This window comes from Tachypleus tridentatus, chromosome 11 (assembly GCF_004210375.1).
Source record: "Tachypleus tridentatus isolate NWPU-2018 chromosome 11, ASM421037v1, whole genome shotgun sequence".
NCBI lineage: Eukaryota > Metazoa > Arthropoda > Merostomata > Xiphosura > Limulidae > Tachypleus > Tachypleus tridentatus.
In genome coordinates, this window is record NC_134835.1 from 51699429 (window position 1) to 51711975 (window position 12547).

Below are 12547 nucleotides of genomic sequence, written 5' to 3' on the forward strand. Positions count from 1 at the left end.
TTTTGCTGAGGAAGAATACAGTCAAGGAGAAGACAAGTAACTTTCTTCTCTTTTCACCTTCTTATTTTGGTGTATCACACAGTACACCTCATTGGAATATTTTGCCTTCCATGTCCATTTTTTTTTCTACAACTGGTTATTCAGTGATGAGGTTGATGTTACAAGTTTTATTTTTCCTGCTGCTGTGCTCCACTGTTCAATTTGTTTGTTCTTCTCCCTTCTTCCTATGGCTTCCAGATCTCTGTGGATCAGATGTAAGTTTTTTTGTTGTTGTTGTTTTTTTTAACTTGTACACTCTACACCTGGTTGAGATATCCATTGTAGGCATGGTTGAAGTGCCCTCTGTTTGGCTTTGTCCTTTATACACAGGAGAATTGTTTCTCATCTCTGAGCTTAGACTTTGGTAAGTTAGATATTGGTTCTTACTTTGTTTCCTAGGTAAATGTGATTGGCTCTATATACTCATTACATTATGTTCTTTGTAGACTAGATACATTTTGATTTTTTTATCAGTTTCATATTAATGAGTGCTTTGCCAACTAGGTATGTTTAAGTAGTATGTACATATCACTCCTACTATAGTAACATGTAATCTAATGTTCTGTCTGAATATTTTTTTTGTTTGTCATTGTTCATATGTGCCTTGTAATCCTAATTTTTGTTAGTGCAGAGCTTAATTTTTTTTGGTTTGTTAACATGTTTCTTTTCTGTTCATAAGGCTGAACTTTGTTTTGACTACATTCCGTATTTTCTTGATAGTAGAAATCCAATTTTTTCTCCATGTATGCTGCAATTTGGGGTTCATTCTCATATTACTCCCATTGTTCATAGGTGTTTATAGCTAAATATTGAGTGTTCCAGTTTAGGATCCTACCATTTGGATTATCCTCAGCTCCTTATGTGTTTTGTTGGATTGTAAGAACTTTTGCTCAAAACCTTCACTCCATGATTTTTTGCATTTGTCATCACAGATAACTGGTTCCTGCTTGCTTTTTCTTGTTTACAATCCAAAGACCACACTTATCTGCTCCTACAAGAAGCAGCATCAGGGTATTCCTGATAAAGGTGAAGAAATCTATTCCTCACTCCACTCAGTACCTTGTTCATTTGGGAGTCTTCTTCAATTTCAAGCCTAGTCAGACCCAGCATTCTCTACATCTTCAAGATATGGAGCAGGCAGTCTTCAAGGCACTTGCTTTGCATTCTTTCACAGCTTGAGAAGCTATATCTTTTGAGGATGAAGGCTTCCTTCAAAGCTCTCATTCTCAAGAATTGAGTCCATGCACATTCCCCTAAGTGAACACTCCTTGGACCACTCTTTTTACTCTTTTCCACATTCATTGTTGGCCTGATTTCATGGCTAGATAGACTACACCACACCTCCTGTATTTCATCCAGATCTACATCTCTTCATAGACACATTTTATAAGGTTGGGGTCTTACCTTGACAGTTAGGTACCTTCCAATCTCTGGTCAGTCAAGGAGTCTGCTCTCCAAATTAACATTCTTAAAATGGAGCTTTATCAAGCTTTGTAATAATTTCTTCCTATCTTGTTGGGGAGGGTAGTTATGGTACACTCCAACAACCCCACAGTGGTAACTTGTATCAGCAAACATGGGGGTACCATATTCAGGCTCTGTGCTTTCAGACCATAGTTATCCTTTTCTGGGCTAACAGTCACCACATGGTAGTCTTAGCTGAGAACACCTCGTATCAATGAATTAATCACCAACTGGAACATTTTCTTTCCCCTGATCTTCTATTCCACATGCACTAGAGGTGGGAGTAGATACATTCAGTTATGAAAGGATGGGTTATCTTATATATACTCACCCTCTTATTTGACTCCTCTCCAGTGATTTGTTCCTAATCAAAATCACTCCATGTCTAATCCTACTTTTGACTCTGTATTGGCTGGTATAACCATGGATTCTTCTGTTCCGACCTTTACTTGTACAACCTCCCTTACCATTACCCCTATCTTGGTCTCTGCTCCTTTAACCTCAGTCAGATGTTGTTGATCCAGATGTCACAACAGTCCATATGACTTTTGTCAGGTTCATTGCCTGAACCCAGTGACTGACTCCAGATGTTTCATCTTTCCTTTCCACATCCATCAGACATTCTTCAGTGTCTATTTACCAAAGGTGATGGTCTACCTTCCACCTTTGGTCTTTTAGGTGTGGCTTCCATCTTTCTCAATCTACTGTTCTTCAGGATAGCTGGTATGGACATTAAAACTTACAAAAATAAAGCTGAGAACAACTTTTCAAGTTTGTTAGGTCATCTTCAGGTTAACAAAGAGTCTGTTTATTTTGGTAAAAGTGTTAATACCCATACCAGTCACCCTGATATACATTTTTACTTCAAGTGAGTTATGATTTCTAGTTGTAGTACTGGTTATGGATATTGTCCTGTTCTTATTGTTTGGTTTGTTATACGTTTTGCTCCTGTGATGATTTTTGGAAGTTCTTCTCGTTTTGGCTGAAAGCCCACTTCATAATTCTGGTTGCTTGACAAATGACATCCTGTTTACTTATGGTTGGTGTTGATCAGTATGTGTAAAATGGCTCACATGCTTTAGCCACAATGTTTATATTACCCTATTTATTGATCCTCAATCTTCTAATGCTAAGGACATGTTGAGGAACCTCTTCTGTCAGGGATTGCATCTCTCAGAACAAATTACACTTGTGCATATCCTCTTTTTCTACCTTTATCAGGTTTATTTCCTTCTTCCAGAGCAAAGATCATACCTGTTCTAGAAGTAATGTTGTACCCCACAAGTATGCATTCTTTTTACCTTAGAGCTCACTCATTCATTCTGGGTATTTCGTTTCATTATTGTGCATCTAAACTTGGTTCTCCATCTTTGCAATATAGGATTCTAGCTTTGTTTGACAGGAGGTAAAACCACTCTTTGACAGATTGTTTAGGCAGAGTATTTATGATGAAACTTCGTAGAATGGACGGCAGTTGCCTGTTGTAGAGATGCAAGTGTAGAGGATGACATTTTGAAAGTCTTCCGCCTTTCGTCTTAAAATCATGTTGCAGCTAATATATCTTATGCTGAAAAGGTATTTTTAACAGATGCTTACCTATACACACATTTTTCACCCTTACTCCCTACTGCCAGTGCTCTTATTTTAGATTCTGACAATTCTCAAAAGTGAGAATTGAGTGGGAATCACAAAGAGAGCTAACTGTGCCAATGTAGTTGATGCAATACTGTTAGTGGAGAATAGTCACTTATACATATTCAAAAATGACATGATATTGATGGGGTATATAGACTAATGCACCATGCACAAAACTTTTTAGCAGTGCTTAGAGGGTAGAAAGAAGATAGGTAGCTTTGAGTTAGGTGAGGTACATATTCAATTAAAATCTGTTAAAGAAATGAGATGAAAAGCAGTTAAAAAAAAGAAAAAAAAGGACTTTCTAAAGCAACATTAAGAGTGAAACCAGTATAGAGAATACTGGTTCAGAATTGGTATTTTTCTTAAACTATTGATTGATATTGTTAACCATTAGTTAAATGGTAAAAGGGTTTTTCAGTTTTAAATCTTTTTAATAGTTTTAAATGCTTGTCTTTTTTTGTTCTACAGTTTTTATGTTCTATTAGCCTTTTTTTTTACCCCGTAATAAACGTAGCTTGCTTTTACTTTTTAATAAACAGGTGTAGAGTATATGTACATTATTCTATGTATACTTTCCTAAATGTTATAAAACATTAATTGATCATTTTCTTGTATATTTTAGGAGAGACAAAGTATTGTTAATATCTAATGTTGCATGTACAAGTGACAAATAATTCAGTCAACCCATCAGATACATATTACACTTTTACAATGTTTATAAATTTTCAAATGATTGTTGAGAGGAAATCTAAATATAACAAAGATATGAAGAATAAACAGGATACAATTTACAGGACAAACACTTTTTGCACATGAAGGACATTCATTTTTATGATATATAAATTATATTACCTTGATACTATAGGCTAATTTATTCTCCTGGCTTTTTTATTCTGGAATTTACAAATTTAGTATTTCTCATAAAAAATTATTTACCCATGAACAAACACTTCAAAAATGTCCTGACATTAATAAATCAACTACTCAATAAAAAAATTACTCTGAAGATATTTGGTTGGAAGGAAAGTCATAGAAAATATGCAAAAATCCTAAGGATGATAAACTCAGTTACAGTTCTCATCATCTGATCTATATCATCCTTATATCCTTGTATAAAACAGTAATTTGGTTAACCTGTTAGGTATAAAATTAAAATGAATTTGTAATAAATGGTGGAGATTACTTCTGAATGAATGTTTAAAAATGTGGTATTGAATCTTTTTGTTTTACTTGTGACACCGTAATTACTGTTTCTTCATTTATCATTGAATGGTTTTAAAGCAGCTTTTTATTTAACAAAAACAACAGGCTTTACCTTGTCTGAACACTTAACTCTCTTTTTACAGTTTAATTGCTATTAAAGGACATAAAATTAATACTGCAATATTAATTAGATTAACACTCCTACAAAAAGTGGGGCCTAATAAACCCCACTTTTCGTAGGAGTGTTAACTATAATAAATAGTTAGTTATTATTTGATAAATATATGGAATAATTAAAGAAATACCACCTATTAAACTTCCCATGCTCTTTACAATTTGCTTGATTTTCTGTAATGTTTTAAATCTTATATCTGACAAATATATTGTTTATGATGAATTCAATTTTGTTTGATTAATTAATGCTTTTCTTCATCATTCACTAACCCCCCCATTGGCACAGTGTTATATCTGCAAATTCACAGGGTTTCAATACCTGTGGTGGTCAAAGCAGAGCTAGCCCTTTGTGCTTAGTTCTTATCAGTCATTCATCACTCACTCAGTATGACATGATTAGTTTCTACATCACCAAGATTTGTATTGATAAGATTATTGCCATTGCTTCTTCAAGATTTGTAATAACAGTCTGTACACCATTGTAGCTTAATCTGCCAAAGTAATTATTAAACTCCCACTTGAACTCATTTTAAAATAAACTCTAGCATTCTTTTGTTAACCTGAAGATCATCTAAGAATGTCAAAACATTGTTCTGTCCTTTATTAGTAAAAGTATTAATACCCATATCAGCTGTCCTGAGATACAAACTCCAGCATTACTGTATTTGAAAAAATAGAGGGCATTTTTATGAATTTATCCTTTGAGCTGATCCTAACTAGTATCATTTTGAATTCACATGACTGGACAAGATCATTGTTGAACTTAGGTTGGATACAAGCGCTATATAAACAAAACATTTGTTCTTTGCTGTTCCAAAGAGCATTCATTGTTGTGTCAACATCCTAACTTCCTATCATTCACATATTAAATTTATCTATGAATGTTATTGAAATCACTGTTTACCTATTTGCATAATCTCATTTAGGAATTTTTAAAAAGTAAATAGCAGCCCATTATTAGTACTGCACCTAAGTCTTATTGTCTGATACTTTCTTTAATGTTGTTAAAAAACAAAACGTATTACATAAAGTTCTTTTATTTCCAGATTTAAGTTACTTTTAGTGTTTTCTATATTGTAAACTTTATCAGTTAAAAGGCAAATTAACTTTGAATGTATTCACATTTTTATGCTTAATTGTAGCTGTCAGGCTATTTGCACTGTATATAAGTAAAGTTATGTAATGTGCAAGCTCTAACCTAAAACACGAGGATAGTTTAAAAGACTAGATAGAATATCTAACCCTGTAATCTTATTATTTTTATGTATCATATTACTGTTAGTTTTAGTGTTTTCTTATTTTGTTTTATTACCTGTGTTACAGTTAGATTATTTCTTATCACACATGTGTATAGTTCTCACATTTGAATATCTCATTTAATCTCAAAACTTATTCTTTACCATTAACTCTTTCAGTATGGGCACAGTTGATGTGATGAATTTTATGACTAAACCATTATTTTCTGCACTATAATTTTATCTATCTCCAAATATTTGGAAAGCTCTTAGTAAATGTTACAAGTTTTTTCTAAATAAAAATGATTTTTTAATTAAGGATTTTTACTAAAGATTTGTCAGTGAGTGTTATAAGTGCAAAGTGATTTTCATGTTAAGATTAAATAATACTTTTCTTTATTTGAAAATTTTCAAATTTCATTTGCATAACCTCTAAAACATTCGAAATAAATATCAAGCTTTTTTTTAATGTAAAACTCTGTTTTGTATTTTCTGTACCCCTAATTCTTTTGACAAGTACCAAATTTATCCTTTCTCTTTCTTGAATGATTGCATATTCTAACAGGACACTATGATTGTTTACCCTATGTAATTTAAAGCTGTTAACAGCCTACATCTGTTTATACATAGTTTTGTTTTATTGCCCTTTGAACTGTCTAACTAATATTCCTGCCATACAAGTTGTAAATTTCTAAGCAGACTTGTTGCTCATGTTACCATATCGATTGAGATAACGTATGAGACATCTTTTGAAGAATTATTGTATTTTTCTTTACCTAATCTAACGTATTTTAAACTGTTTCTAATCCTATAATAATGGTACTATAATGCTAAATAGTTTTTGTTTACTGAAATAATGCATCTATAAACACTAACAATACACACAAAGTAAAGAATGTCCTTTAACCATCATAATTTAAATTGTTTTCTAACAATGACAGAAGACACCCAAAGCTTTTTGATGTGAACACAGCAAGAGCAACTTTCAAACTGAAAATCAAATAGACAATAGTGTGCACTAATAACAAGATATGCCATTTGATAGATTAAAACGTTGCCTTTGTATTGGATATCATGTCATAAAAACATCAGAGCAATGTTGCCAATTTGAGAAAAAGAGGGTGTGGCAAGTGGGTCTGATTTGTTAGTTTCACTCTGTTAAATAAGATTGAAAGCTGTTAAAATTAAACTTTCTTTTGGTAATATATTAAGTAATTTATGTTAAATTCTATATTTGAGAGACAGGTGGTAAATAAATTCAAGAAGGAAAATCTTGAGGATAAATGTAAAAATTCTAATACTATTAGAGATTGAGGGGTTTTAAAGTATTTCCATATAAAGTTAAAACTTGTATTAACTACATTTTCATAATAAAGTTATTTGTATACATTGATAATAATGTATTGATTAAAGTTTGAAAGTAGCTTTCTAAAACTTTGCAATGTCTGCTTTGATCAACTTGTAAGAGGGTTAAAGTGCCTATTTTGTTGTCTTCTTTACTCATTTTCAAGTAATTCTTCAGGTGTCATTACTCACATTATACTTTATTTTAAATATTCATTTGATCATGTTTTTTTTTTCCTTTTATACATCTTTAGCTAACTTCTCATGAAGTTTGTTTATTCTAAAACATTTGTTGCTCATCTTGTGACTAACAAATGTAGATGTTCATCCTCTTTGTGGCTCACCTAACTAATACATTGGTTATTATTTGAACAGCATAACTCGTTCATTTTATGTAGCCACTAGGCAAGCAACTGTGCAAAAAAAAGGTCTTGTGATAAAATTAATCTTGTACAATATATGAAAATGAAACCTGCAGCAAGTGTGTTGTTTACATCATAATCTTAAACATGCATTTCATGTCTGGTACCCCACTTCATTCTTTATTTACTACTGTTATGCAGAATCCTCATACAGATAAGTTCAACAAAGATGAATTTCTTTATGTAAAGGTTCTGTACCCCAGCAAAACAGTGTCCAATGATGGATTCTCAGTGGGAAGATCCAGCTGGTGTACCAATTTCAGCCATTATTTTTGGAGGAAGACGACCTAAAGGTTTATTGTTTCTGAAAGTGTTTTTACTTTTAGTCTCTGTAATAATTAAAAACCTTGTGTTAAATTTAGTGACACATAAAATAATATATATGAAAGAGCTAGATATATTGTATGCTCTATCATGCAAAATATCTACTGAACAGATGTTTTCCAGTTACTTTCCTCATTTTGTCAACTATATTAACTGACAATCAAACAAAAACTAATCAAACACTAGTAATTAATTTTTCTACTTTTTTCCTTCAGTCACCCAAAAAACTTGAGAAGAGAGAAATCTATTATACTTATGAAAAGTCCTTATTGGTTGAAGGAAGTTAACAAAGTTAAATATAATTAAACACTTCTTTCCCAAGGCTAACCAGCTTGACAAATATAATTATTATTCAAGATATTTTAAATTGCAGTGAGAAACAAAGAAAACATAAGCAAGGTTTTAAAAGCATATATTAAAAATATTTAACACTCTTACTGCTGATTTGTATGATCCACATGTGGCAGTATGCTGTGTATGGATCACAAAAGAATTCTATGCATGTCTAGTCTTCTGCACCCAGACATCATTTACTTCATGTCATAAGGTTTTAGCATCTTACATTCAAAATTTTATTAAACTACTTTTTGTTTATGTTATACCAAGGTGTATCAACTTAAAATCATTGTTAATAATCTGTATTTTTAGTTGTATACAAGTTTTAAGTTAGTAATTTTATAAAGCAACATTTTAAAAAAATTGTGAATTTCTCCTAGCATGAGAAATATGACACATTTTTGTTGGCATTCCCTCTTTTTTATTTCATTCATCACCCCTTCACTGAGTATGAAATGTAGTGTACATGTAATAAACTTGTTATTGCTCAGACAAACCATAATTTTTATAGTTTTCAATGTTGTTTGGTTACAAAGCCATCAAGCACAAAATCAGACCCCTCTTGCACACCAAGATGTTGCATCCTTTCTCTCAGGATTTGCTAATAGTTCTCTCTTGTGTTTAAGTTGATATTGTCTATAATCAACGGAAAGCCAAGGTTTTCATCTACCAAATGGCTTATTATATTGTGTTGTATTCTGAACATAAAATTGTAACTCTCTGCAAACTTTGTTGTCATAGGAAAGATAATAACTTGTTTGAATGAATTTGTAACAACTCTTGTCACATAGTTAAGATGGTACAAGAATAACATGCAAAAACTAGACAATGTTCCATCACCAGTTTTCTAGCATTATTTAATTAAATAAAAATTTAGTGTATTTACTACTATTACTATAGAAAAATAGGTTAAGCATCATTGACAGGCAACAGTAAAAAACAAAAAGAAAATGTGGGTAAGTGCTTTTTGTGTTTTTTATGGTTATTCTTTATTTCTTATGATTAGTTAAGATTAGGTTATGTAAAATAAATAATATAATATAAATGGTTGACAAGGCTCTTAAATGAGCAGCTCATTGGTAATGTCATTTCATAGCATAATATAAGCTGTATATTCCTCCAGTGATTTACAACTTACAATGGCATGAATAGTAGTTATACATGGTTCATAGGGCAGTGAAACAAATTTAATTATAAATAAATGTATATTGTTAAAATTTTAAAGCAACTTAGGCTAAATGGAGTTTATTACAGCTTGAAATCATTGCATAAAAAAAGATATATTTTGATTTTTATGGTGGTTACAAGGTTGGTCAAATTGACCAACCTTACTTAGAGTTAAAGTAGAGAATATAACAGATAATATATAGCTTTATTGAAAACAAACATTTGAAATGTATTTTGCATGTTTTATAGATTACACAAATAATTTTAACATGAAAATCACTTCACACGTACACTATTCAAAACAAGTACTCCATATATTTCTGGATAATTTTCTTGTTTGTTTATTAAAAATACTTCACTAAAAATATTTTTTGTATGTTTACTGATAGACTGCCAAATTTTATGAAGATGTACACACTATATTAAATGTTCGTAATATCAAATCTATAAAGATTTTAAATGAGTACAGAGAGACAATGTGGTTGGTAAAATCAACTGACCCTGTATTGAAAGTTAAAGCAGTGGTAGTTAAATGGTTAATTTACAAGAAAGTTTGTTTTTTAAATTTCTAAATTAAGCAAAACAACCTGAAATAGCAGAATAAACAATTTTTCTGTGCTCTCTATCGATAACACCCTAAATAGAACAAATATTCAGGATTATCGCTAGTTTTTTTCAGTGAAGGATCCCACACTCTCAATTTTCTTCAAGATTTTCAATAAAATTCTGAAGGATCTCATATGTATAATTTAATAATTTCAAAAAAGTGGGGAAAAAAGCATTTTAATGTTAATGAAAAACTTTTCACAATGTACACTACATTTTTATCTTCTGCAAGTGTAAAAAGAGTATGTTAATGTTCAGTGAAAGATATTTACAACTTGCACAACATGTTTCCCTTTATGAGTGCAAAGTAATTTTCATTTTAAGATTTAAAATATATTTCTTTATCCGAAACTGTTCAAACATCATTTTTGAAATCCTAAAACCTTTTAAATAAACAAGTTTTTTCAGAAATACTGTATAAATATTTTTTGCCCTAATTTTGTAAGAGGTTAGTTTATTTGACTGATCTCATAATCACTGTAAAGTATTTTAAAAATTAGGAAATTTCCTCTTTTTCATTTTGCAATAACTGCACAATGCAACAGAAAACCACAATTGTTTATCCTAAATAACTTGTAACAGTATATGTCTATTTTTACTTGAAGTTGATTGTTTTATTGCCCTGTGAATTATGTATAATTACTCTTTGTGTCATATAAATTGCAAATCACATGTCAAATGTACAGCTAACGACACAGTATCAAATTACATGACACATGAATTATTTGTGGTATATCTCGTGAAACAATTATTATTAATACTATTCTTTTTTATTACTCTATATTACCTCAGAAAATTTAACTGTGTAATAAAAGTTGTTAAAAATTCAATTAGACTTGTCAGTGTGTTTCCTCTGTAAATAAAGTTTGAACTGGAAGAATACAGTTCTTTGTACATATAAAAATGTAATATAATACCTCATATGGTAAGAAAAACTTTGGTTTTCTATTGGTTATGAGTAATTTGCTTTAAAGTTTTTTCTTGGAGAGATGGTAATAATTTTGAGAAGAGAGAAGGCATAGATAAATACTATAGTATTGTTGATAACTGTGTGCATACTGTATGCTGTTTATTTTATGTTATAAAGTTTGAAACAAAGTACTTGTGCTAGCCTTGCATATGGGGCATTGTGCTATGCACATTCAGTACCCAGGAGGTCAAATCTCGTGCATCTCAATAAATTGTCATGGGTATGGGATCTGGGAGTTGGGTTGAGTGGAACCATGAAATACTGTTCCATAGCCTTATTAAACTTGATAGAAAGTTTTCTATGACTAAAATATGAACACGCATACAAGCTGAAGCCGAGTCCAGCGGTAACTTTCTAGACTTAAAATTCTAGAATTTGATGTTTGATTTCTTGCAGCAGACAGAGCATAGATAGCTTAGTTTGTGTCACTTTGCATAAATAACAGTAGCATAGATCCAAGGTTTTTTATTTTGTTAAATTAGATGGCTTTTGTAACATTTAAAATATTTTAGTTTTCTGTTTAGTTTTTAGCATGTTGTATGTGCAGGAACATTGCACTCAGTAGGCTAGGTTTTTATAGAAGTTTATATTAAAGTTTTCACATTCTCTTTAACTACCAAGATTTGTTATTTTTATTGCAAATTAGTACCTGAAATTTATTTTTAAAAAAATTCACATGTATGTAGATGAATCTTGCATGCAGTTAGGAACTTTAGTAGTAATTTATTGTATTATGAAACGTATTTTTAGTTTTTACTGTTTTGTGATAAAATATGAATAATAGGTGTGTTTGAACAGATTTGATGTAATGTACATTTTTATGAAGTCAATAATACTACCTTCTAATTACTATATTTTTAAACAGATTTTGAATAATGCTAACAGTTCTTTTCAGTTATTTTTTATTTTTATTAATTGCAGTTGTTTTACCATAAGAAACTGTAGAAACATTAATTCTTTATTTGTATACAAAAACTTTTCCTTCAACTTGCTTGTTTCCTATCTTGCATATTGTTTTTTTCTTCATTTTGTGGTTTTATTTGACATATTTCATTAATTTTTTTTAAATGGTAATGGTTACTAAATATTTATTTTATAGGTGTTCCTCTGGTGTACGAGGCTCTAAGCTGGCAACATGGTGTGTTTATTGGAGCAGCCATGAGGTCAGAAGCAACTGCTGCTGCTGAACACAAAGGTGATATATTGTTTAGATACTGTGTTAAAAGATAAAGTTGCAGTAATCTAAGTTTTAGTAAGATTTACATTGGGATTGAACTTATTAAAGATACACTTATTAAAATTTATTTCACAGGTTATGTACGTTTTCTGTTACAATATTCTAGTCTCTAACCGGTTCCGTAACAAAGGAGTGTTGTTAGTTTCTTTTGTCCATCTCATAATGTAAATATTTAACCAACTTGTATGAAACCTAGCATAAATTTGTTAAATAGCATTATTTTTGGCTGTAAATATGCATTGACTTTCATACATAGTGTTTCTATAATTTTTAAATTGTCACATTTCCAAAATTCTCCTCAGACATACAATTTTGAAGGAACATCAAAAATGCTCACATCTTCTTTTAATTTCATTATTCTCAGTTTTTACCAGTAAGCTTCATTAAT

General features: G+C 30.8%; 1 pseudogene across 1 annotated transcript in view; it reads left to right on the forward strand.

Moving 5' to 3' along the window:
- Positions 1-12547, forward strand: part of LOC143232149 (phosphoenolpyruvate carboxykinase, cytosolic [GTP]-like) — a 41084-nt pseudogene that overhangs the window by 14326 nt on the left and 14211 nt on the right. Inside the window, exons 7-8 of the transcript XR_013017399.1 lie at positions 7709-7812; positions 12022-12117. The product of XR_013017399.1 is annotated as a phosphoenolpyruvate carboxykinase, cytosolic [GTP]-like (transcript). The remainder of the gene's footprint in view (positions 1-7708; positions 7813-12021; positions 12118-12547) is intronic.